The sequence below is a fragment of the Aythya fuligula genome, chromosome 23 (genome assembly GCF_009819795.1).
Source record: "Aythya fuligula isolate bAytFul2 chromosome 23, bAytFul2.pri, whole genome shotgun sequence".
Taxonomy (NCBI): Eukaryota; Metazoa; Chordata; class Aves; order Anseriformes; family Anatidae; genus Aythya; species Aythya fuligula.
Genome location: NC_045581.1, coordinates 2,554,561 through 2,581,867, shown reverse-complemented (window position 1 = coordinate 2,581,867; position 27,307 = coordinate 2,554,561). Strand labels below are relative to the sequence as shown.

At 46.0% G+C, this 27,307-nt stretch overlaps 1 long non-coding RNA gene across 2 annotated transcripts; it reads right to left on the bottom strand.

The window, feature by feature from the left end:
• Positions 1-494: 494 nt before the first annotated feature.
• On the bottom strand, positions 495-26,953 carry LOC116498206. 2 transcript variants are annotated; one of them, XR_004254158.1, is made up of 6 exons: positions 26,830-26,953; positions 23,161-23,272; positions 21,737-21,831; positions 6,287-6,417; positions 626-695; positions 495-557 (listed from the first exon to the last, which is right to left on the bottom strand). It is a non-coding gene; the product is annotated as an uncharacterized LOC116498206 (long non-coding RNA). The 2 variants fall into 2 exon arrangements; XR_004254159.1 differs by lacking the exon at positions 21,737-21,831.
• Positions 26,954-27,307: the final 354 nt, after the last annotated feature.

Below are 27,307 nucleotides of genomic sequence, written 5' to 3'. Positions count from 1 at the left end.
CGCCCAGTCTAAAACACAGCTCCCTACAAACTGCTTCTTTGCAGATTTTTTATGCCTTTTACTTGATTATTTTACCAATCTCAAATATCACTGTTTTCTTCCCTTAAACATCCCAAAGCGTGTTGTGTGGGGGCGAGGGCTGCGTGAATATCTTTTGAAAATGAAAGCCACAAGCCATATTGTGGTAATAGCCTATTATATTTCTCCTCATATTTACTTCATTCAGCAATTTTTGACTTGATTTGACAATCAAAGTTAATGCTCTGATATATATATATGTATGCATCTATATGCTTTTTCTCTTTTATTTCTTGATTAGAACTGTGAAAATTTTCAAAGATTTAAATTGAGAAAAGTGACTAACCCGGATCTTTCTGCTGGCTGCAACATTAGCTTTAATTGTCTGCTAATAGCTCCAAGCATTTAGCTCAGTCTTCCAATGTGTAGACAAAAATGTCTTCCTAGGAGATTTTTGAACAATAATGGGCTCCTTACCGCCTGGTGCAGGACGCAGATGTGGTGGTGACAACCACTGTGCATCACTCCAAGATCCTCTCCTGCAAGATGATGGAGATCAGGGATCTTTGCCCAGCCTGGTCCCTTCGTGATGTTTGGCAACACTCACCTTTCCTTTCTTGTCCTCCAGCTCTGCCACTGGTTTCTGCTGGCCCACGTTGTCTCCTGTACTTGGGTCCCTGTGGCATAAAATGAAAACAGGGTGCGTCATTCCCCCAGTTACTCTGGACTCAGGTCAGCCCTCAAGTGCCAGTTTGTTGATGCAGCTCAGCGTTTAGTGTTGGTAGAGACACTTGAGGTGAACAGTTTTAACCAGAAAACACAGTTTTGCCACAATCTAAACACTTCATGGGGACACTTCACTCACGGTTATGTTTCTGATGTGCAAAATTTTGAAAGCGTTTGTTTCCATTTTCTCATTTAGTTTCAAAGATGTCAAAGGACTTCAATAAGAGAAGAATGGCTCATTGCAACTTCTGGTTTTGTTTCAGTTTCCGTTATAACTTTTATTCTCTAGAATCCCTTTATTGTTGGAAACTTAGAATTTCAGATGTGAAGTCTTCTGTTATAGTCTCAACACGAAGAGGTCTGACTTCATCAAAACAAAATGACTCAACAGGAGTAGAGAGCAGCTTCAATAACTTTGGAAGAATAGGGTCAGAATTTTCATTACTTTTGAAATCTTCTAGTTTGAGCTTTTTATTATTTTTGTAATCATATTTCTATAGTATTTGTATTATTTTTAGGTTATTTGGATGGCCAGGAAATAAATTAATACAGAATGTCAGAGTTTCCCATGGATCTCAAATCTTAAATCCCAAGTATTTCTACAGAGCTTACCCAGTCCTCTTGGGATGAATTTTATTGACATTTTTTAACATAAAACTGGCAGCTGCACGACCTAGGTTAAAAGTAGGCATACATATAATTTACTGTAGAAGTTGAGGGTCTAATAACCAAGACTAATAACCAAGATCTAGAGCTGATTCACATCTTCTCCAGGTCATCTGAACAGCTCTCAGCTCTCTGTTCTTTGCATTTCTATAGGGGGTTGGACTTCTGGGAGAGAGCCTTATCTCACATGCAGTTTCATAAGCCTTCCAGGTCAAACTGGGAATATATTTTTTTAGCTGAGAAAGCTCCTATCTTTGGTCACATTTTATTTATTTTTTCAATAGTTTGTGCCTGAGTTAGGAATGGGAAACAGAGAAAGAAGTTGTATGTTGAATAGTGATGCAAAATAACCTCAAAACCCAAACAAAAATCCTTCTCATGTCTGCAAAATGCTGAGAAGCTCAGTAGCAAGGTACAGCTACACTCCGCGCCCAGAGCAAGGGTGGGTAACCTCTATTTCTGTGTGTTTAACCTGCACTGCATTTTGTAGTGCGAACCGTACCCCAGAGCACACGAATTAAACAAAGCCTGTTACTCTCTGCTGGGCATTTTACAACACGCAGACATCTGCATTTATGGCAATTTTGAGAACCAAAATGACTATGTTTGAATCCATATTTAAGCCTCGGATATTTCAGGTGCTGACCGTTCAGTAAAATTACATTTGAAATTCTGATGCAATGGTTTCTCGCTCAGTCCGATAAACAGCAGGGAAGAGCTTATTTTCCAATAGCAGGGTTTGTCCAGAAGTCCTACTGAGCTGGGAAACATCAGCAACTTGAAGCCATGGGCAAAAACAGGGGCAGAAAGGGTCTTGGGAGGGTGCTGGGTCCTTTCCCTGCCCAAGGCAAGCAGTGCAGCCACAGCACTCCTGGCAGACGTCTGTGCAGCCTCCTGCAGCCTCGCAGCGGTGGCTGCTCTGCACCTTCCCCAGGCAATCGACGCTAGCACGTGTCACCACCAGATTCCAAGACAGACCTTCTAGTGCCTGACCTGAACCTTTCCTGCTTCAGTTTAAGCCTGTTTCCTCTTCATTTCCTCACCAGGGACATGAAGAGTGAAATTCTTATCTTATTCTTTGTCTTTTTCATGTTTGAAGACTTATCTTGCCATCTCTTCTTTAAACTGAACATTTTCACTGTAATCTGGGCCGTGTTTTGAGGGTTGCTGATTGGCCCTATTGCCATCCTCTGAATCTCCTCCCGCTGGTCCACAGTCTTCTTAAAATATGGAATTAAAAAACAGAAACACAACGAACTTTCTTGGTGAAAGGATCACCCATGCGCCTTGCAATTGATGTTGTTATTTAAACTTCCTCATGCATTTGCCTGTTTTTTTTTTTCTTCCCTTTTTTTTTTTTCCTTTTTTTTTTTTTTTTTTTTAAATTCCTATGCCTGGCATTGCTGAATTGTACATGGTTTGAAAACAACTACAAGTTCCCCATCCTTTCCTGTGCAACATCTGCCACGCCAGCTGTTCTCCATCCCACAGTTATGGATCACCCTGCCTAGGTGCAGATTTGACACTCATCCTTATTCAATCACATCTTCATTTTTTCAGCTTTGTTCTCCAATTTGTCATGTTTGCCTTGCACACAGACCATGTCCTCCAGCAGATTTGGATCTCTTCCCCTCATTATATAGCTCACAAGCTCCATAACCCTGATCTCCGTGCTGCTATCCATGCCACTAATGAACACATCAGATGGCATCAGATATGAAAGGGGTCCCAAGGCAGATGTGACTCACTCACCCTTTCGGTTTTGACATCTCTCTCTTTAGCCAAGAAGGCAAATGCCAGTGACTGGCACCCCTCTGCTTCTCTGCAAGTACATCACCTTGGTCAAAATTGCCTATTTTTGTGGAGTTGTGAGCCTACATCTTCGATCCCTCCTCGTTTCTATGCCTCCTGCTGCTCTCAGGACTCCTGCTGGGCAATGAGTTGATTTTTGCTACTTTATCCCATCTCTGTGGGTCCAGCAAAGGCTGCAAAGCTCCTCAGAAACATGTTGTGAGCAGCAAAGGGGCTTAGAAGTTTTGCACCATCTCTTTATCCATCCCTGCTCGCTAATAGCTGGCCACGAAGCAATGATTTGTTTCAGGCATCTGGTTTGTGAGATACCAAAATGCTGCTTTTTCTCCCCCGTCCACTTTCCATTTAAATGCTAACTACTATAAAGGGAAAGACTCTCTGAAAACAAGCAAGCAAGAAACAGCCTGCAAAGCAGCAAGTTAAAATCCTTCCAAATGTCAGCTGTGGCTGAAGAAGCCACTGTAGGACAGGATTAAGTGCAAAACTGGGTTGTAAAGCCTGAAATTGGGTGAACTATTCAAAAACATAAAAAACTCCTACATCCTTTGGAGTCCCCAGCACATTAGGTTTCAGAGCTCAAACTGGGACTCTGGAAGAACTTTCAAGACATGCTGGGTCCCAGTCCCTAATTACTTACCAGCTGAGTGACTTAAGCTTTATTAGGTGCAACTGTCAAGCAAATCTAGACTTTGCCCCTGACCAATGAGCCTTACAGCACCGACATCAGACCCCAGCCCTCATCCAGACCGTGATTCTGGTGCAGGCTTATCCCTCATTCCAAAGGAAACCCAGGCCTTCATTTATTTCTTTTTGGTTTTACTTCATGGAGTTTATATAATCCAGCTATCTCTTCCCCTTCCCCTAGGTGGTAAGGGTAAAGCTAAGGTCAGACTATTTTGCAAACAATGAAGATCTTGAATTTGTCAAAGAACAGTGGGAGCTTTACCCCAGTGCTTAGCTAAATTTTCTTTGGAAATGTCAGTAGCCCATCCAGGCACAGAACCAGAAGGTCTCTTTAAATTATGTATGCAACTTCTTGATAATTATGTACCCTAAGGAATATCATATTCAAAAACACAAAGGCTTGGAGGATTTAGGGAGGGAGGGTGCTAAGAAGAAGTTTGGAAAGATAACAGCTTGATTTACTGAAAAGAAAACACTCACATCACATCCAATTCAAGGGGGTTAGTTTTTTTTCTTCTTATTACAACAGAATCAGCTGCTATTATGTTCCCTGCCACACAGAGCATCTGATATAAAACTCTGCCATAAGTCGGGTATTAGGTGAATTACCCAGCTACGGAGGCATCTGCTGGGAAACCAAGTACTGCTATGGGGGAGTGCAGCAGGTAGGGTGGAAAGGAGAGCAGGGTGAGAGGGAGGATTTGGGCAAACACCTTTCAGTGAGTATGTTGGAGAAAGACATTGTCATGTGAAAATCAGCACTGTTCATCCTTCCAGCGGCACAAATGAGTGACAGGAGCTAGGGCTGCAGCCAAGCCAGCCCAGCTGCTCTGGGCTCACTGCAGAACATCGCTTCAGGGTGAGGGACATACACCATGGCCTCAGAGGCTCCACAAGGAGACAGAGCCCCTCGAGACATAGGCTGGGCAGGATTTGCAGAAAGCTTGAGCATTTCCTCGGAGAGCAAGAAAATCTATTCTTATAACTGCTGCCTAAAATGCTAAAAATGTGCCAGTGCTGGAAAACCACAAGGCTTAAGCCAGTCTTGGAGGAGATCAGCTCGCTCCCTGGGGCTCCTTGGGATTTAATCCCTTGTGCTCCTTGTGATTGGGCTGCAGGTGGATCGAGGCACCAGCATTACAGGGAGCAAGAAAACGCAGTCCAGCCTGTCAGCTCCCCAGGCCAGCTCTGGGTGGCAAAGGGGTTTTGCTTTTGGCTGGCCAGGTATTGCATACATATACAGAAAGCAGACTCATAACAACTAAGCATTTTCTCTACTTTTTTATCATACTAAATTCTGAATTAAATACGTTTTATGGTGAGCTAGGAAAGAGATATTCTGTTTTGCTTCCCAGTCTTTTGATGACAGATTAGGTAAATGTAAACCAATTTCTAAAAGGAAACTTGAAAAAGCGAAGTTCTGCTAAATGTTGAATCTGAGCTTTCTAAATGTTTCAGAATATTCTAAAATGGGAGATTCGGCAACATCCATATGGATTCAGCAAAAAAATTTGCTGTGACTAAATCTGCTTGTTTTGCAGAAAAAATAAAAATAAAAATCAGTGTTAAAGAATTCCCTGATGACTAGTCTGGCATCTGGTCCGGTTATTTCCACTGTGAGATGTTCCCAAACACAAGCACCTCCCTGAGCCTCCAGTAACCAGAAGGAAGAGGGCTGTCCTCAACCTCCTGCTCTGCGAGGCCATGCCGTGTCCCCAGCACTGCTGCTAAATGTTTGCCAGCACAAAATAATGTGGTCCCACCAAGGACAGGAGAGCTGATCCTCAGGTGTGATGAATCAACCCTTTATTTTGGAGTGTGACTCATACAACTCCCATCTCTACAACATGGTATTCCTCACCCCTCTCAACAGCAGACAAAAAACTTTCAGTCAAAGCTTGTGTTGCTCTACTTCAGAACTGTAGATTGGGATTGATCAAATAGACATTGAAATGTCCCTGAAAATTGGATGAAAAAGAAATTGAACAGAAAATAAAAAAGCTTTAAAAAAAAGTGCTCTGCTATTAATTTTTTCAACTTTTTGCTTCACTGGAAAAATTGAAATTTTTTTTCAATTCAGGTTAACTCAAAATGTATTTTTTTTTTTCCATTTGGCCATTGAACCAAAAATACGTAGTCTTTTAGCTCTTATTGGCACCCATTTTTGTTCAATTGTTTTGGTTCATTGCCCCTATTTTCAAGAGAGAGCTACAGCTTTCTAATTGTATCTGCTGTGCTCGTGAAGATATTGAGCAGAAGTCTCTGGCTATTCTGGCTGATTATAGGTTATTTTGTTTTACTGTAGGAAAAAAAGAATAATCATTGGTCCATGTTAGCTATAATTTGTGTCTCCTCTCTACGTTTGGATCCACGTACTCACATTTAATGCCATTATACAGGAATCCCAAGCTGAGTGCTCATTTTCTGAAAAAATGTTGTTCTGACAGAAAATGCCACTTTATGATGAGTGAGATGTTGCTCAGGAACATGTCAACTTCAATCACACTTTATCTGAAAAAAAAATAAAAACAGAGTGGAATTGTTTTGATTTTCCATTTTGAAGTGATTTTTCATTTTAGATTTTTTTTTTTTTTTTTTTTTTTTTTACCTATTGATATTATAATGACATTCAGTTTTAAAAAGTGAAAGAGGAAGGAGACATTTCTGTCATTAAAACCAAAATATAGGAGTGATCCCCAAAGCAATTGCATTTCCTTAGTATTTTATGTGAAATTTTTGGGGAAAACAGTCCCTTTCAGAATGAAAAAATAAAAAAGGAGAAATTAAACTATACAGGTTTAAAAACCCCCACTAGGAGAAAAGCCACCTGAGTCTGAAGTCAACATGAGGTTGGGTTTTTCAGCTTCCAGAAAGCACCGGGGAAGCTGCTTGCAGACAGCAGAGAGTGGGAGCTCGGTGCCACCCTTGCAACATGGGATGCTTCCAGCAACCCTCCCTGCCACCATGGGACCCCCATCCCTGTGCCATGGCACTGCATCGCTTCATATGCCAGCACCCAACCACTCCTCTTTCAGCCCCCAAATCGGGCTGGGCTTAGGAGTCCCCCAAGCACGAGGGAGAAAACCGCAGCTGGAGGTGAGCGGTGTGCAGCAGCTCCAGCTGCAAGGGTGCAACCCTCTGCAGGTCCCCACACTGAGCTGGCAAAGCAATGGCTTCAAGGGGAATGCAATGGGGGATTTTCCTTGGAGTCCTGCTTAGATCTCCTTGCTTTGCTGTAGACTGAAGCCCACCACCTTGGCTGCACCTCCTCAAAGAGCAAGAACAAGCCACCTGCAAAACTCACAGCTCCGATCTCACTGTGACTCCCTGCTCATTGCATCTCCTGCACAAGGATGCATCATTTTGTGATAATAAATACCCCGTTCCTCCCCTCCATGTCTTAGATCTCTGCCTTTCTCTCTCGCCTTCGGAGCTTTGACAGCCACTCTTCCCTCCGCCTTTTGTCAAAACACCAGCTCTGATTTGAGCCAAGGCAAATAAAAATTGACATGTGATTGACAGCAGCCCAAACAGATACACGGCTTGGCAGGCTGAGGTTACAGAGAATGAGCAAATAAATAGAGACACCAGAGCGGTCAAACGTGTTGCTGACATGTCTAGAATAACTAGCTGGAAGAGCTGCTTTGTATGGGCTGGGAATTTGAGGCTCCCCATTTGTACCCTCTGCTCATCAGCCAAGCGACTTGAGTAATTGTGCCTTGCAGGGCAAATTTTAAGTTCCTCATTTAAAAATGGTTTACAAGGCTTCCCTGCCCGCTAGCATTTCTTGTGGTTGATCTTAAAATTTGTCAAGCGCTTGGAGAACCTGTAGAAGAAAGATAGAGCAGAGCAGCTGCATGTTTGCTGCTCGGCACCAGCCCATGTTTGCCTCCTCTCATTAGGTAGGCTCAGTTTTCAAAGGCACTCTGCGCCTGCTAACGAAGACACAAATGAGTGTGTGCAAACATTTGTGGGTACAAATAAGGACTACTTCTGCAACGAAATGAATAAAAGCATTTGAAAGCTCCGTCTCCTCCTTCCTTCTTTAGAAAGTGAACTTCCAGACAGAGAAAAATAATTAGCCATTCCATCTTAATTACTGAGACTAGAATTCCTTCTTTTGATTCACAACATATTAAACCACTCAAACAATTCTCTGCAAATTACATGGTTGAACTCAACCTGAGCAACTCATCAAACAGAGACCACCAGCTAAACCTGGGGAGAAAAAAAGTCTTCTGACATGTCACTGTCTGGTGACCAGTTCCAGACGGGTCCGTTTTGAGGAAGAAGTGACATTTTTCATTCCAAGCATAGCTACCATTTAGTGATGCGCTAGGGTACGACTTCATTCAATCAAAGGATAACCTTTTCAAAAGCTCTTACTTAAAGCCCTCCTGTGTCAGGAAGTTGTGGTAGTTAATTCTAGCAGCACAGCTCGATGGTTATGAGCCCTGGTGTGCATGTGCTGCTCTGTCAGTCTATGCCTGGGAGAAACCTAGCTGGGATTTACACAGTTACACTGATTTACCTGCCTTTACACTGAGCTTGTGCCTGTGCCATTAACTGCAAATTAACTTCCAACTGATGCACTAACCTGCAGTTTGTGTGTTCTCAAGTATAAGGGGTAAGTCCTCAGGTTGGACCTTGCCTCTGCAATGGACAGAGGGTGGCCATGCTCAGCAGCCATACCATTCTGCAGCCCCCCAGCATCCCCAACCCCATTCTAGGACCTCAGCCATTGCCCTGATACCAGGAGAAAAATGATTTTTCAGTTGCATTTTCAGCATTGAGGCTTTCTCCTGTCAGAAACCTGCTCCTGGTGTGATGGTGGTTGGTGGTGGTGGCCCTAGGGTTCCCAGGGGTGCAGCAACACAGGGGCCACTGGCTTTTCATCATATCAGCTGCAGAGGTGAGAGCTTGGAAGTCCTGGGAAGCCCTATCTGTGCCAGACCCTGGGGATGCCCTGACTCTGTGCTGAATTTTTGGGGCACAAAGAGCCCCAGCAGGCTGCAGGACTCCTGCAGTCAGGGGACAGATGCACAGTGGGGGGCCTTATTCTCTAACCCAAATTTAGGATCTTACTTGGCTGCCTGTCACAAATGAGACCTGCAAGCTGCAGGAGCAATCTTGATCCATCACTTGTCCAATGTGACCCCAATCCTCTGTGCTGCAGAAAGGGAGGGTGCTCCCAGGCGAGGAGGAGCAGCCGGTGGGCACGTTCAGCTCGCTGCAAGCTCCTGACGATCGTCCTCACACATGCTTCTTTCTGGCTTGAAATAATTCATCAGATCACTTTCGCAAATAATTGTATGTGAATTGATTTACCACCTCCAGACACAAGTGGTTTTTTTTGTTGTTGTTGTCATTGCAGTTTTTTTAACAAGTCTAAGAAAGAAATTCAAGCTGTGCTGCTTAGTTCCAGAGACATGTAGGGCAAGCCAGTCCTCTGATTTCAGTAACTCCAACCCCACTTACTGTGAGTGCAATTTGCAGAGATGCTTTAAAGCCAGAAATCAATGTGTAGTTACTGTTTACCATGAAAATGAACATTTCAGCCTCTTACACTAAAAGGGAAAGAAATTTTCTAGTCACCTGCCATTTAAATAGCATCTCGCACGCAGTCACTAATTTAATGCAAATCTCATATGGCTTCCTTGTATTTGTCATTTCAGTGCATTTTTGTGCTTGTAGTTTTTATGCTAATGAGCCGGCTCCATTGCTAACTAGGTCTTTATACCTATCATTTCAACGATACTAGTAATTACACAGTTATGTGTGTATATAGGGGTGCCTGTTCCATGCACTCAGCTCTCTGTCACCTCTTCTTTATTGCTGCCTAAGAGAAGTGAGTTCTCACTGTCAGTGTGACAGTGGGGCTTTGTTTGCAGTGGCTTGCTGTAACTCAGAGGCTGATTAATATAAAAAAAAAAAATCAGCAAATGTTCCAGGCGACAATAAACAGAACCTGGTGAATTTGGGTAAAAACTGGAAAATGTGAAGATGGAAAATAAGGACACAAAGCCTCCCTCTGCTTTCAAAAGAAATGACTCTTCTGTAACCCATCAGTGCCAGGCACCTCTTCTACCAGCAGACCCCAACCAGGCCATGCCCAAGGATAAAGCCACTGAGACCTTCAGGGATTTGTTGCTCAGGATCCATTTAGCCAAGGAGAGAAATGGATGGATTTGTATGGATGGAAGGGGAAAAGAGGAGCAGAGTGGGGTCCTAATCCCCACTTACAAGTGGAGAAAGTAAGAGAAGAACAAGGGAACCACAGGAGGCAACTGAGATAATGCTTTACAGAGAGAGTGAATCCCAGTTCCAGTCCCAGTTTACACCGGTGTAGATGGAGACCAACCCAATTGCCTCGGCAAAGCACCTGGCCCTGTGATCACACACCGCAGCTATCGGATTGCCGCAGGAGGACTCTTTGCAAGGGGACTGAGTAAACTCACTGACAGCCTGAAATGAAACATGACACGCAATCATTTCCAAGCACGTTGAGAAGAGATTAACGTGCAGCCCTGAAAAAAAGAAAGTTTCATTTTGTCCTCAGTGCTCTTGACAGAAGAATCGTCTGCAACTTACTCAAACTCCGGTGAAAGCCGAGATGAGCAGCTGATGGCTTCAGCCTCCTTATGGATCAGGTCGCTGAAGAGCAGCTGGAATGAGGATGCCTCCCCTACCCTTCTGCTTTGATAGAGATAAGGCTGAAATATACTTCAGATTAGAAGGCATTCAGGCTCTGGAAGGTGACTGGAAATGCTGCAAAGGATGCGAGCACAAAATGTAAACAGCAACATGGGGAGAAAATAATTGAAAAGAGTCTGCCAGGCACTATGAGCGAGCCAGGAGAGGTCAGCCCTGTGCACTGGCTTCTGCTAGGGGTATGCAGAGAAACCTCAGGGATCCTGGCAATTAAAACACTGCCACTGAAGAGTTACTGTCTGCCTTATGGAAGCATTTCAGAACTCAAAGCAAAATCAGGCACCTTCTGTACTTGGCACTGTACAAACATGCAAAGAGAGAGACTAAACAAAGAGCTTAAACAGGCAAAAACTGGGAAAACTGAGGCACGGAGCAGCAGGTGATTTGCTGAATGAATTAGGAGCAGCACAACTTTTTTTCCTGCCAATGCTTTATGCATTCATTTGTGCTGTGCTTTGGAGCAGCTGAAACATGTACCGTCTCCTTGTGAACACGCCAAGGCTTGGGGAGGACATGGGACCCCCACAGGACGAGGTGCATCCATGGGGTCTCGCAGCAACACAGGTCAGGGCTGGGAGCAGAGAGCTATTGAGACATAGAATTGAAGACAAACGGCTCATCCAGGCCCAACTAGCCCCCCCAAAAAACACTTTCTGGTCCTTTGGGGGGGGAGGGGGGGTCAGCTTAGGCCCAGGACACAACAACGAAGTTCAGTACAGTCTTGTTTTGAACCTTGCCTCCCGAGCCAAGGTTCAGAAGTCATTTGTGCTAAGACGTGTGTGTTTAACCGATTCTGAAGTCCACCAGAGGGGTGGTGTGGGCATGCAAGAGACAAAGAGACTTTTAACCTCAACTGGAAAGCAGCCAGAATCCAGTCCTTGGGTTGATTTGCATGAAATGTAGATAAGGACCATCAGCTGCTGAATTCAGATGAGGCACTTGAGCTACTGAATGGCAATTCAGGGGCCAAAGAGAAAATAAAAAGCAAAATGTCCCCATTGGCTGATGTCAGTGACCCCATCCTTCCTATTCTTCTACCTTTCAGGCTGTTCCAGGCCAGCTGACCCATGGAAAAGCCACGGGTCTCTCCCTGTCTTGTCATTTCCAGCCCATCAAGAGGGTACTGATCACAACCAGCACATTTCCCTGCAGACAGACCCACTGTGCCTGGTGGGGGAAAGTGTGCAGCAGTTGAGAACCTCATTGTGAGGTGGGAAGAAGGTGTAGGGGAGGCAGAGCCACATCCAGCTGCAGCATCGCCACTTGGCTGGGCCTGCAGGTGTCTGGAGCAGTGTGTGCAGGCCACTCTGGAAAGAGCAGAGCTAAAACATGATTTCCCGTAGATTCATTCCTGGACTGGATTATTTGCCTTTATCAAACTTATTTGGAGATAGATGTGCACACCACACCAGCACAGGCACAAGCACAAGCACAGGCACACTCACACAGCATGATGCCAGTCTCTTTCTCCACAGTTCAATCAATTTGCACTAATGATCAAGAAGTTTGCTGGGGAAAAACAAAAACTTAAATCCAACAGTTTGGCAAGTTAATCTGTACTGCACATATATGGAATTCCCTCAGCAAAAAGCTGGGTAATATATCAAGCAGTGTCTTTTCCTCATTTACTTGACAAGTATAATTTATTTTTACTATTTAGTCTAATGTTTTACAGCATTCTTGCAAATGTGCTCCACTATGCACTTTGCAAAAGTTAATGGAAGTTTAGTAACAAGAGACATTGTCACAGTTCTGTGCCATCACATCTATGCGGTAAAAGAAGGAAAGAGAAAAGGTAGAAAGAAAGGCTAGATCACTGTTTTTGTGACTGTTAAGAAAGGCAGATTCTTAAAGCTTCATTGAATTATTATATTCAATGATGCTTTAAAAGAGCATCTTTAGAACATCTCCAAACCTTTCTTTTTTATGTCTTAGAGGAGACAGAGAAAGAAACTAAATAAAAATGAAATTAAATCAAATGAGTTCCTGGACTGCTTAATGTGGTATTTTACCCTCATTTAAAGTATCCCTCAGGAGACCAGGTTGATTTAATAAGCTTAAGAGATGTTGCGGTGAAGACTGAACTACCTTGATGAAAGCACAGCTTGGTTGGGGCTGCATTAGCCTAGGAAACATGCTCCAGCTTCTTAAAAGGACTCTTTTAATCCATTCTTGAAATGGAAAAAAAGGATCAGGCAGCAGACATTCATAAATGGGAAAAAAGATACATGCACTTACACAGCCATGTGATGGAAACTGTTCCACTCAGCATCTAAGTGAAGAGAAAAGCAAACTGCAATAGTTTAACGGGATAATTTAACTTGGAGACAGGCACTCTCAGAAGCAAGGATCCTGTCCTACATCTCTGTGTTGTAGTTTGCAGTGTCTGGCAGTCCAGAACTTCCCTGAGTACTGCAGCATCCCAGGCAAATTTCATTTCAATTTTGGAGTGGGGCCTGGGGCTCCTGCTGGCTTTCTGGATTTTATTGCTGCCCGGTGAGTTGCATTCTGAGCTTCACAAGGAAATCACTGATGTCTGAAGATGTCCAAGCTTGCAGAACTATAAACTACTGTGCACCTGATGCAGGGCCACTGACAGTGGCAGTCATGGGTCTCCTCTGGTGAAAGCTGCTGGAGTCATGATTCCAGCACCTGGTGGGGAAGGGATAGACTTTCCTTCATCCTTGCAGAAAAGGGGAATAACTTCTTCTTATTCTGTAGTAAACACTGTTGATACATATTAAACCCTCTTCATGGTCAGCATCAGTGGTGAAGAGACAAGAATTCCCCCATTGCTGAGCATCAAGGCTCAAGGTTCTGCCCTGAGCTGTGAAGACCTCGCTAGACCATCTGTATCTGTTAGCCCAGACTCTTGCTCCAGCCACCCCAGTGCCTAGCCAAAACTGACTTCATCCTGGTCTGTGCACAGCCTGGGCATGGTTTGAACCCCTTGAAGATCAGCAGAAGAGAGGCCAGATGCTTCACAGCCCTTCTTCCAGCCCTGGTAATTATGGCCCCCAAATGATTTCAACTGCAGTTGTCTGGGTACAAACTGCTCTCCCTCCTACATTATTGCAGCTCTGCCTGTTTTGCACAGCACCCGGTTTTGGAACATGAGTTATGTGAATGCATCTAGGAGCGCACACGATCACATGCATCGTGGTTCACTGTCAGAAGATGCCTGGTGCATGGCAGCTCAGAGAAACTGTTCTTTGGGGAAATCTGCCTGCATAAGACTCAGGGGATGCTTCTGAAATTGTTCACATCCAGTCTTTCCTCACTGAAGATGAACACAAGCTTATCTGCACACACTGGTAAATTCTTGACCTTGGAATAAAAATATAAGGGCTGTTTTCTGCAGCCGGATGGGAAAGCATATGTTTTGCATATGTTGGACCATTACTGTCACCTCATTGCTGTGAACAATATGAATTGTGCTTTTTTTTCATCCAAATAAATAACAAACAAGCTCCTACACTCCAGAATCCAGCCACTTCAAATAACTGATTTTCTTCTTCTTCTTCTTCTTTTTTTTTTTTTTTTCTTTTTTCATAACATTTTCAAGAAAATGTTTCCCTGCAGTTCTCCTGTCACAGGCATGGATACAAAGGAAGAGGATTGTTGGTAGCAACAGAAAGCCAGGGGGGCAGAAAATGAGTGTTTGAGAGGTTCAGTCTTTGCTTTAAGGTTTGGGAGAGTCCAGAATGGTCTTCTGGGACACAAGCAGCTGTGATGAAGATGAGACATAGCTCAACAGCTTAGCCTCACCCATGCCTAGTTTCTCTCGGGCAATATCTCACAACGCAGGACATATTTCCTCCAGAAGCCACCATAATGTCCTGTGCAGAAACCATCCTCCTGTCCCAGCCACTGGACCAAGGATGGGGAGAAGGCTGCTATACCTCTGCCCTTACCTCCAAAAGCATGGGAATGGGGGTGAAGGGAATTTATGTTTACAGCTGTGTTTTTAGAAGTGCCACTCAAAACTAATGAAAAGCCCAGTGCAGCATGGAGCTTTCCTATGCACTGCTTCTCTGAAGTGAGAAGCTGCTGGCTGGGAAACCTCCATTTATCTTCTTGAGAGCTTACTCACAGAAGGCATCTGAAGAGAGCCCCTGCATGGCTGGCACTTCAGAGATCAGGTTGTTTATCTTGGTGGATGAATGTAGGGGCAAAGGCCTCCTTTCCCTACTAACTTTGGAAAGTTTTAGTGAAAACTTGTGACGCTCCAGACAGATCCACTCCATTAAGCCCTTTTCGATTACTGCTGGTCAGACATTTTCATCTTAAAATTTGGATAGAAAAAATAGAAAAACTGTGTCGTGATTAAACTTTCTATGGAAAAAGTCAATTTCTGTTTAAATATCTTATTTTAAAAACTAAAATCATCACTATGCCCACTAGCAATAACAACAGCAAAGTGCCCAGAGGTTTGGATTTATAAATATGAGAGATGTTTCAACTTCTAGTTCAACTTTTGCAAGACGTATCCCGATAACAAAAAGCAAACCCAGACACACTCTGAAAAATCAATGTTCGTTTCAGGCTGCAGACTTTCATGAGCTCCACTGAAGTGAAATGTAAACCTGCCAATGGTGAATTGTGACAACCCCTCTTGTCCAGTAAATGCAAAATCCTTCATCAGCTGGACAAGAGGGAGCTTATTTGAATTGCATGGAGATAGATTCAGATAGTAATACCATGTAGCAGTAATATCGGTAAGGATGGTGAAGCACAAAAGATGCCTGTGGAGAACATACCACCTCCATCACTGAAGGTCTGTAGGCGCAGTTTAGGAAAAATATCTGTTGTGGATATTAAAATTGATCCTTCTGTGGGTAGAGAGGTGGACTACATGACTTCTTAATGGTGTTTCCAGAGTTATTCTCCTAGCATTTTATGAGCTCTTGAATATCAATAAATAAATATTGGATTGCAGGTAGCAGCAAAGGAGGTGGAGTTATGGGGCAAATCCCACAGAGCCTTCGGGACAGAAATTCATGTGCTGCTTCGCTTCTTGTCAGGACTGTGCAGTGCGAATGGCAAAACATTTCCAAGTCTGCGCTAGGACTCGTTTATAATCAAAATGTCTTTGACTTGACAATGGTTAATGATGCTTTGATATAGGCTGATTGCTGGTGAGGGGCGGAGGAGGCTCCCCGGGGCACTGCGCTGACGCAGGAGCGAAACCAGGGGATTAATTGATGTTTTCATTCTTGAGGTGCTCCGTGCTTGGTACCTCCCCTCTCCCCCCAGCTTAGATTGAACACCACATTGCACTGCAGGGACCCGATGGAGATTTCTGGCCGTGATAGCTCTATTGCACCAAGCCGCTGCCTCGCTCCCCACCTGGCCAGGCACTGCTGCTGCTCTTTTCGTCACACCGCCGGCTGAGTCACCGGGTGACGAATGGCACTGAGGAACATTTCCTGGAGACACGGCGGAGCCCCCGCCGAGCAGGCTCCTGTCACCGCTGTCTGTCCCCACGCTGAATTAAAGATGGGAAGAAAGGAAGGGCTGTGCTCCCCCGCGTCTCTGCGGCTTAATCTTGTAAGTCCCATTTAAAGTAATTTAGACCCATGAAGCTTAAATCTTATTTAACTTCATTAGGAGCTGAGAGCTTTGGGCATCTTTGACATGGCCTAACACTCCGGGACCTGTCTGCCATTTTACGTGGTAAAATGCAAGATTTAGATGCTACTGAGATCCTTGAAACATCACGCAGCTGCCATCTCCCCGTCTGCGGGGCTCTCAGAGGTGAGGGCCTTTGGTCTGCAGCGCTGCTGCCCCAGACCTGCCTCGCCTTGAGCTATATTTATGATTTCTTCTTAATCTGGGGGGCAGTGGGAAGGAAACAGAGCAGCACTTCCCCATCAGAAAAATTCAGGATAAAAAACCTCACACGCAAAAATATCCCCATCTACCTAGAGGCTAAATTATCTCCAGTAGAAACAAACTCGGCTCTGCGTACATAAATGATCAGAGCTCCATAAAGGCTGAGTCTAATTGTACAAAACGGTGATTAGACACTTCCCTCTGGGGATGTGCAGCTTCCTTCCGAAAAAGTGACACTGGGGCAACCTCTAGTGGAGGCAAGGAGCTGCCTTGTGCCTGCTGCTGACTGGCCCTGAGGAGCGAGTGGCTTTTTGCCCCGTGGCCTACCCCAGCGGGCCCCAAAGCCTCCACTCCCCTGGATTTAGGGAGCACCCCAAGGGCTCAGATCCTCCTCGGGTGCTGCCCAGCTGTCCTCTGAGTGCCAATGTGGCAGCACCCGAGGTATTGGCCAGATAAGAACTTCCTCCTCCCGGCTAGCCAGGCCTCAGAGCTATTTCAAGGCTTGCTTCTATTTTTCCAATTCAGTTTCATCACTTCAGGCCGGATTCATAGAGAAACTCGCTTTGTCTTTAAACAAAAATCCAGAAAATTCCCCCCCAGCCACTCTGCCATGCCTGTTAGGGAAGAAGCTCCAGGACCAATTAAAGCCGTAACACAGGGCTCTGTGAGCACAGGACATGGACCAGAAGCCGGGGAAGAAATTATTACTTCTGCTTCCATTCCATTATGCCTGTTTCTTTATGCTAAAAGACTTAAATGATCAACGCTGTGTTAATAAATTTCATTTGGCTCATTTAATAGATGACTTAGTAGAGGAGTGAGTTTGGCCATGACCAATAATGAATTAATAACTATGCAAGTAGCACATTCCCTTACAGAAATACTTTATACTGGCATAATTCTTTATTCCAGGGGAAACAGAGATGCTCTGCAAGACTCTGCTGCTTCGTCTCTGCTAGTATAGGTGTAGCTTTGATTTGGAGACAAGCATAAAATGTCCCTTTAGGCCATGGGTTGAATGAAGCTCTGCCCCCGGACACTGCCAGAGAGCTGAACCTCAGAGCCAGGAGTTTATGTCTCAACTGGCCCGAGTCCTCCTGCTGTGTTTCTTCACTAATGATGCTAATTTCCCTGTGCTTTGCAGCGTGTGGTCCTGAGATGAGAGCTAAAAATGAAGTTTGTCAGCTTTGTTCAGTTGGATCGTGGGAACTGCTGGCTGGCTGGCTGGCTTTTGTATTGCAGCTTTTTCAGCTGCTGGCCAGAAAATCCTCCAAAAAAGACTCATGGCTGATGCTGCACATGCAGCTTGGTTAGGGCAGACATGTCAAACAGCTGGATCTTAGTCCCAGTTATTCCACTGATGCCAAAAGGCTTATGCATGGAAAGGAAAGTGCTCTCGACCGGGGAAGGGGTTATGCTGACTACCCGTAGTGCTTTCTCCTTCTAGCATCTTGTGTCAGCACTCCAGCAGCAGGATTTTCTTCTAAATGAGGTTTGCTCTGTAGCAAAAATAGCAGGCACCATGCCACAAGCAGCGAAGCAACGCGGATGAAATATGGCAGAAGGATGTCAGCTGCAAAGCCCGAGTGAGGAGACCCTTTGCCTCGGAGCAGGACCAGCTGTGGTGGCCCCCCTTCCTCACGTGAGCTGTGCTGGTGGCAGCAGCTCAGGACAGGTGCTGGTGCCTCATTGCTGGCCACTGTGTGCAGGGAAGGGGGACATTGCTCCTGCTTCATCAGTGTCTTCTGCACCTGAGAGAGGAGCTTTGCTTGGCATTTTCTTCTCTCCAAGAGAGAGGTCTGCCCAGTGCTGGCAATCTCTGGGAGCAGGGATGCTGTGGACTCTCTCCACCCACTTGAAATGCACCGGTTTTGCTCAGAGCTATAATGTTTCTCCTAGAACTTAACCGGCAGTTTTCCTGTTGCAGCCCAGCCCATTAGTTCTCATGCTGTTGTCAGTGACTAATGATGATAATTTCTCCCCACTTGCCCCACAACAGCTTCTTCTCTGGTTGCAAACAGCACTCCTGCCTCAAAACAGTCATCTTTCCTCCAGCCTGAGCCTGCCTGTCTCTCACAGGCACAATTCTCAAAACCTTTTAATCATTTTTGTGGCTCCCCTACCAATATGTGCTGCTCTAGGCTCATGATATGCATCAAACTGTTGTAGCTCACAGAGGACAGGAGAGGACCAGCTTGGCCAGCAGCTCACCTTGTGCTCTGAGCAACTCTGCTCCAGAAAGCTGCTCACACTGGAAGGGTTACGTGGGTGTTGCACGAAGTTACATTGTTCAAATAAGATGAGCCCTACTCATGCGGTGAATGTTCAGACCACGCTCTTTGTCCAGAAAGGAGGAAAGAAGAGAGGCAACAAGCCATGGTCTGCTGAGTGGATGTCCCTGTGCAAGCCCATTAGAGAAGCCTCAGAAGGGTTGGTTTGGGCTGCGCTAGCCACGAGTTAGAGCACCACTAACCATGGCATAGGTGATGGAGATGCTCCTACTGCCACCCAACTGGAGCGTGCAGGAGAGCAGAAGCGACCATAGCTGAAACAGCCACCAGCAACAGGCAGGGAGTCTTTGCAGAGGCAGCTGAGAGGGCAAGAACAGGAGTAGAGGCCATGTCACTGCAGTCTTAGGAGATGTCCGTCCAGAACTACTGCTGGCAGCATGCTGGAGCAATGGTCCCATGTTAGCATCCCATACCAGCATTGCCGTTTTGGTGTTTGTTGTTTCTTTCCTTTTACTTTAACAATGGGTGAATTAGTCTCTATAATGAGACTAATTAGACTGCCTGTCTAGTGAACTCTGTAGACCCTATAGGTAAACTGAGAGATCCCAGGAGGAAACATTTCTGAAAATGGGAGATTATAGTTATTTCCATGGTGGAACTTGCACTCCCTGAGTATCAATCTGTGCCTCCATCTAGTGGTTAGAGCTATATAAAGAGGGTAAGAGCTGGCTACAACACCCAGCAAAAGACGTCCTGCTCTCTGGAGACAGCAGCTCCTACCACTTGCCCAGGTCCCAGCTGCTGATCCCACTGTTGGCCAACCAGACACAAGAACCAAGCCCCATCCAACACTCAGTCCAGAGACAGCTGGAAATGTCGGGGAGCTGGAGAAACATGCATTGCCTGCCATGAAGATCTGTGCTTGTTCCTTGCCAGTCTTTAGTCACCTGGGACACCAGCAATGCTGAGAAGTTTGTGATACTGAGAGCCAAAAACCATTCCAGACCCAGTAACATCCAGCCACAGCCTGCCTGGACATCCTGTGAATACACTGCTAATAGCACCAGTGTGAATACACTGTTATTATACAAAATGAGGTCATTTGCTTAAAACAGGACTAAAATTGCTCCTAATTAACAATGGAGCTCCCTATACCTTAAAACACAGGGGCTGAACCTCCAGCAGAGATTCAACAAAGCTATGATATGGCAATTTGAAGCAACTGGGGTCCCTCCCCAAAGCCCTTTTTGTACCCAACTCCCCTCTCCCCTATTAGTGGAAACAAAACAAGGGGCAGGTTTCTGATTAAGATGCACAAACAGCTCTATTTAACAACTGATGCAATAAATGTGCTGAGTAAAATCACTGCCAAAGCTCGTTGCAGTGCTTTATGGGGCTGCTCTAAGAGTGTGAAAAACCGTTTGCTGCATATTATTAAATGATGAAAAATGCCAAGCTCACAAACAAACTGTGCAATGAATGTGGCTCGACTGCCTCTAGTGAGAACATGATTGAGCCTATATAAGTGAGGTGGCAGGGAGAGAAGGGGGAGTCGTTCTCTGTGCTGCTGCCATGCTGTGCTGCTGTGATTACAGGGCAAAACGACCCAAAATAACAGCAGAGTTCCTGCCCAGCCCCACTCCCAACCTCGATATTGATCTAGAGTAGGACAGGTACAAAAAGTACTCTGCCAGCCACAACTGCAACCAGAAGGACCAGGACCTAAATGATCACAGAATCATAGAAACATTAAGGTTGGAAAAGCCCTTTGAGATCATCTTGGCCTGTTCAGCCTGGAAAAGAGGAGGCTGAGGGGCGGCCTCATTGTGGCCTACAGCTTCCTCAGGAGGGGGAGTGGAGGGGCAGGCGCTGACCTATTCTCTTTAGTGACCAGCGATGGGACCCGAGGGAATGGTGTCAAGCTGCGGCAGGGGAGGTTCAGGATGGATATCAGGAAGAGGTTCTTCACTGAGAGGGTTGTCGTGCACCGCAACAGGCTCCCCAGGGACATAGTCATGACACCAAGACTGTCAGAATTCAGGAAGCGTTTGGACTGTGCACTTAGTCATATGGTATGAATTTTTGGCTAGACCTCTGTGGAGCCACAGCTGCCTTTGGCCACGCATGGGCCACTCCATCACAGAGGCTTGCTGAGGTCACAGTGGCCACCACTGCCCTGCCTTTGTTCTGGGCCGTGTAAAAGGGGACCCCTGCAGCTGGCCCACCACTTGCTCAGTGATTAGCGCCTCTGACAGCCAGCGTACGCGGCAGGAAGAAGGCTAGAAGGAGCAAGGCGAGAAGCGGCCCTCTTTGGTGTGCGAGGACGGCGATGCCGTCCAAGGAAGCACCGAGAAGGAAGGCAGCTACTGAGAAGTGTCATGGGCAGAGGGATAGCACCTGTGGCACAAGAGACACCAGTGCTCAGGGGACCTCTGGTGCCAAGCCCATGGACATGTATAAGCGTTATCATTGGCACCGCAACGATGTGGGGAACAGGCCGGCCCCTCAGCTGTACAGCGACAGGGGGCCTGGGCCTTACCAGTGGCACAATGGCGGCATGGGGAGAAGGCAGGAACATCAGTGGGACAGCTGCAGGGAGCAAAGGCGTGCCCATAGTCCAGAACACAGTGTGGGACCCAACCATGGCCATAAACCAGATGGCAGCGTGGGACCCACTCATGGAAATGAACTGGACAGTGGCACGGGGCCTAGGGGTGGAACTGGACGACGTCCTGGTTCGGCACCCTGGCCAGAAAACATTCAGGATGGAAGGCATCCCATTTGGGCAGTCCTGGGAAAGGACTGGCTTAGCCTCCTGCCAAACACTGTGGGGCCCATGGAGGTGGATCCACCAGATGTGGAGGAATTAATGGAAGTGGATCCACCTCGGCCAGAAAAGACCTGTGGCTACCCCAGCGTGTCTTCTCTCTGTGCCATCCGAGCTCACCAACAGCATCGGAGGAGTGCCCGGCGAGCTCCCTACTTGTCGCTCAGGCTCCATCCCAGGCATTAGCTTGGAGCCACCAAACACCGTGGACATCTCGCAGGCTTACCTCCAAGATGTCCCAGCAATAAAGAAATCTGTTGCTGATTCTCAGGGGTTGTGTGAGTGCTTCTTTCCCGAGGTGGCATCTCTTCTGTGCAGAGCCTCAAGGAAGAACACAAGAGAGGACCCAGCTTCCTTCGAGCTGCTGCACTAGGGTGACAGGAGGTGTCCCCGAGGGCCACCATGCTCCTTTAACATTTGTGAAAATAGACTGAGGGGTGAAAATAGTAGTGTGTAAGCAATGAAAGATGGCTAATTTCTTATATTAGGAGTAAGTTTCTATATCTGAGTAATTGGCAATGACAGATATGGAGAAGGCTGAGGTACTCAACAACATCTTTGCCTCCGTCTGCACTGGTAGAGGGCTTCCCAAGTCTTTCATTTCCCTGAACCCATAGATGGAGGCTGGGGGATCAAAGTCCCACCCCCTGTAAGTGAAGAGCAGGTTTGAGACCACCTGATGAATGTAAACAGGTACAAGTCTATGGGACCTGATGACATGAATCCCACGTGCACAGACCACATATGCAGGCAGCATGATGCAGTCATGCTATGCGTGTGATTTCGCAGTTCAGGACAACAGCAGCTCCAGCTCTGCACCCAGGAGCATCAAAAATCTCTCAGGTGGCTTTTTGGCAGGACAGCATGTGAAAGGTGGCTGGGCATCTGTCTGCATGGTGCATAAGGCCTGGGGTGATTTAGATGGAATCTGAGGCAAGCAACCACCTTCACTTGGATGGCTTGGGGCAGAGTGTGTCCCCTTGTAGCTTAGATACAAAGGAGGGGCTGTTAGGAGGTCCTAACATCTTTCTTTACCAGGAATGTAATCAAGCCAGACCTTCAGAAAGCAGGAATTGTTACACATAGCACCAGGAGGCACCCATGGAATGATGCTGCAGGACAAGATACCACATTCTGCAAGAACCCAGCCCAGTCCAAAAGCAGACCTGGGCCAGAAGCTTGTTCCAATTCCGACCTGAAACTTAATTTTCAGAGGGAACAGTTGTCAATTCCTTCACCACAGCGGGAATGAGCATTGGTACTGTCAGCCTGATGGCTTGGGGGGCTGCAGACCTCCGGAGCCCTTCCTGGTGTGGGCAGCAGTGCTGGCACTGACATCCATCTGCTGAAGTGGCACTTTGCCCTGCTCTTAAGTCCGTGGTGCCAGCTCTGACAAGATGTAGGTGCTAATCAAACACAGATTTCAGTGGGGCAGGGAGAAGAGGAGGAAAAGGCATTTTATCATCAGACAGCCTTCTGTGCCAGACCAAACACTGTGCATCATTGCGAAGGAACTGTCACTTGGCATCTTACATGAAAAAAACATCCTATTAGCTGAAAAACACCCTTCTCTTCTTAACAGGCAGCTGGAAATTGTGTATCAATGTTATTAACAGGGCAGCATTGCTTTCAGCTCAGATCTATACTCACCCTGGCCTTGGGTCGCTTGAGATGTAACCTAAGCTGTATGAATCAGAAGGTGCAAGGGCATTCTGTTGCTTATCTTCTGCTCCGGGGCTGGGGTTTGTTTTCTCTATGCTGGCTAGAAAAACAAAACAAAACAACAAAAACAAACAAACAAAAAAGCACGAATTTTTTAAAAAATCACTGTGTGCACTGACCAAAATCTGCCTGAAGTTTTATATGAAACAAACAGTGCATGGGTCTTTCAATGGCCTTTCAGATAAGAAAGAAATTTCACCCACAGTGCCCTGAGATAAGCTGCCATGTACAGGAGATCAATGATTTTCCCCTCTCTGTGATCTAGGCAGGACTCAGAGAAATGATGTTCTTCTGGAAACGGCTGCTGGGTCCTGGCAATGTTCTGCACGCTGCTCCTGTTCGGCATGAGCAGTGAAACCCCTCCGCGTGCAGAGGTGAAGATAACAGAATTGGTCCCTCAAGCTCCAGAAGCCAGCCAGACCCCACTCCCTGCACCTCCTACAAGGACCCAGGGACCCACACAGTCGATGGATGACAGCAGGAGAGAGGCTGTTGGAATAATGAAGGGGAGAAACCCTGAGCCCCAGGGAAGAAGCCAGATCATAAGACGCCAGAAGCAGCCGTGTGCAGCTCCTGTTGCCCCTTGCAGCTGTACATCCCAGCACTGGGATGAGACTGTGCTGGTCTTTGGTCCTTTCTGACCGGAATGGTGGTCTTTCACTTCTGCACATTGGCTTTCTAAGTTAGTGCCTTGTGCTGGGAACAGATCTACATCTTTGGAAAACAGCACCAAGATGTACTCAGCATCACCCCGGGGGCTGGCCATGCTAAGGGGCACCTGCCCTGGGCGTGGGTGAAAGCTGGGACTCTTCTCAGACAGCATCTGTTAATTGGAAAATGCAGCTCTGATTCACCTCCTTGTACTCTCAGCCTTCCCAAAACCAAGTGCCATACATGTTTCAGAGATCAAAATATTTCTCCTTTCAAAACACTGAGCTTTGAAATTCCCTTCATTTTAACAAAAAGGCAGAAAGCCCTGTGACATCGTCCTTCCCCAAGTATACAGTTTTCTTGACTGGGACTGCAGTGATTTTAGTTTCCATTGCAGTCACCAAGCCAAAAAAGCCAGCTACTCTCTGTGCTACAGCTAATCTAGAAATGCTGCATAAATTGTCACTTACCTCAGTGCCTAATATCATGTCGCAGCTAAGCACATATTAAAAATTAGACAGGTGCTAAATGCAGCTTGAACGTTTGCACTTAAATTCTGATCCTCCTCCCACTTCTCTGATCCCTTCCCTTTCCTGGGCCGGAGGGAGGAAAGAAAAATTGCTGAAGGGGCCTGGTTCAGTGCTGCAGGTGCCAAAAATCCATCCTTTACCTTCCAGCTCCAGTCTAGATGCAGGACCAGGAGGGATAGATGGTGAGGAATCACATTGGGGAGCCCCCATAGCCCAGGCTGAAGCCACCGGGCAGGAGACATGAAGGTGCCCTGAAGACAAGGGCGATGCAGTTTGCCAAGCACTGCCCTCTGAGTTGTCATCCTGCACAAACTACATTTTCTGCCAAGAAACTGATTCAGACCAACTGCAGTTGGATATCTCAGGTGGGACCAGTTGCTAGAAGCTCTTTCTGCGCAGAAGAGACATGGGTGGGCTGTGAACTCAGTGTGAATTCAGGATTGTGGGCTCAGCTACTGCTGGGGGTGACAGAGCCAAAAGAGCTCTCAGGGCTGCTTGGGACAGAGTGTTCTTGGCTCAACCCACTGCAACAAGAGGATCATGAGAGTGAACACCTTCCTCTTCAATGATGTCCCTGTGTCCTGCTCTGCACCTCCTAAGAGAGGATTTATCCTTGTATCCTCATCTCCACAAGCCCAGCTTGCAATCAAATCAATCCCAAACGGCCTCTGAATATCTGCTCGAGTGACTGCCACCTCCCCACTCGTCCCACTCGCACATGGAGTAGGACCAGTCCTTCTAAAGGGCAGCCATGAGTTTTATATCAAATTAAATTCACACACAAAAAATCCCCCCCCCCCCCTCAGATTGATTTCCAAAAGCCAGATGAAGTAGTTGCCGCAGATAATCACTATAAAGATTAATGCCTTAGAAAGTGTTTATTCTTGGAGCTCAGCCCAACACCCCGAGCCAGCTGCCAGGATTCAAGATAGTGGTCGCAGGGACGTGGGGCTCTGCGCACTGCGGAGGAGGAATGAATCTGGCAACTGTCTCACAGCCAGAGCGGATTCCTGCTATTGTGGACCCGTATGAGGAGCAAAACCAGGGAGAAAATAAGCCTTGTGTTGCTGGAAAAGAAACGAAAAGAGCACAGTCTAGACTGTTTTTACATTTGTAGGGGCTTCATTCAGTTCACTTAGTGTCCTAAGGCTTTTAGAGAAATGGATTATTCCAGGTATTTTGGGAATGGTAATACACCAGCCTATGGAGTCCTGCAGTAAAGACTTAATTTGCCATTAAAAGCTGTAGTTGGCTTTACAAATTCAGCAGAAAGGCTCTCACTCAATTCTATTGCTCTCCAGAGAACAACAATTTTATAAAGCATTTTTCATCCAGAGATCTCAGGGCACTTTTGCAGAAAAGAGAGGGGCTTGAGATGCTGGCCTGCGTTACATGGAAGGTGTGTGTTCAGGAGCAGGGGTGGCGTGGAGAGACCTTGGAGGTCAAACGATGGATCAGTGGAGGAGCTGGAGCACAGACTTCCCGCAGACAAGAGATCTTCGAGTGACACGAGACAGAGGTTCAGCAAGGTGCTAAAACCAAGAGCTGCTTCCAAGCACAGCAAGCTATTGTGTTCTCATGTACCTCTGACCAAGCAGACGATACCAGCAGAGCAAAGAAGCAGGAAACGTAAAAGCGAAATTGTCTCAAGAACCCAAATTGGATGGATCTACCTGAAAAGCTTTGGATTCAAAAAGCATTAGAAAAGAAAATGGCATGGCCCCGTGCACTGAGCCATCTTCCCTGGGGCTGGATGCAAAGTGCAGCCAGCTTTGGTTGTGCTTATGGCAGTCTGGGATGCAATCTCTGGAGATGTGGAACATAACCCTAATTTAGCAAGGACTTGGATTTGAAAGCTTCCAAAAAGGAATTGTAGCAAGATGATGGCTTGATGTGGAAGTGAATGGCTATTTATAGTTCCCCAACCAAAAGAATGGACTCTCTCCTTCTTCCACACCTTAGAATTAAGAACGCTTTCCTGAATGAATAGCTACATAATTAGTTAGAAGGTTTTCCCCAAGAAAAACAATGAGGGTAAAGGTTCTGCAGGGAAACCTGTGGTTTTGAGGGGAAAAACCCTAAAATGTTCAAATTAGTGCTATCAAAACTGTTTACACATCATCTCTAAAAAATCTCACTTATACAGAATTTAACACAATTGATATTAAGAGTTAAAACTGAAGTACTTCTAAAAAAAGCAGAACTTGCTGGATTCTTTGCAACTTCTACTTTGTTTTAGTTTAAAAATAAGGGTCTTTTTCTTTCTCTGCATAAGCAGTTTTTAAAATGTGAAATTTCCCTAAGAAGCAGAGACTGCTCCAGAGTGCCTGGGGAATTGCTGATGATAGAAGTAGCGAGATTAAGACGCTTTGGATAGCACGAACATGCCTAATAAATCTGCCTATTTAGTTCGTACCTGTTTGTCTGCTGTTCCCAACTTTCCAGCTCTAAATGCTCCAGCTCCTCCAGTGTGTAGCCTTCTCTTTGGTACAGAAACAAGACAAGCTTCAAGAGTTTCCGGAGCAGAAAGTTAGGTATTCCTCCTCTCCTCCCCTAGTCTGAATCTATGGTTGAAGTGAGCCTTTGTTAAATAAAGTTTAAGTGCTTAACCCCCAGCTACAGCACACAGCAGTATGTGGGAGTCGCAGACAAGAGGCATTAGCTTTTAAGTCTTGCTGAGAAGTGCACTGAATTGCTGTCCACCGACAATAGCAGCAACAATCTCACTTTTAAGCTCAGTTCATTGGCTTCTGAACACCTTTAAGATAATCCCAACACAACTGACAATATTTTATTTTTAGTTATCCTTTCAGATGGACGTCCAGAGTAATTCTGGGGAAGAAGGGTTTAGAAAGAGAAGTTACCGTGAGTCTGAAAATTATTCTTCCATTTAA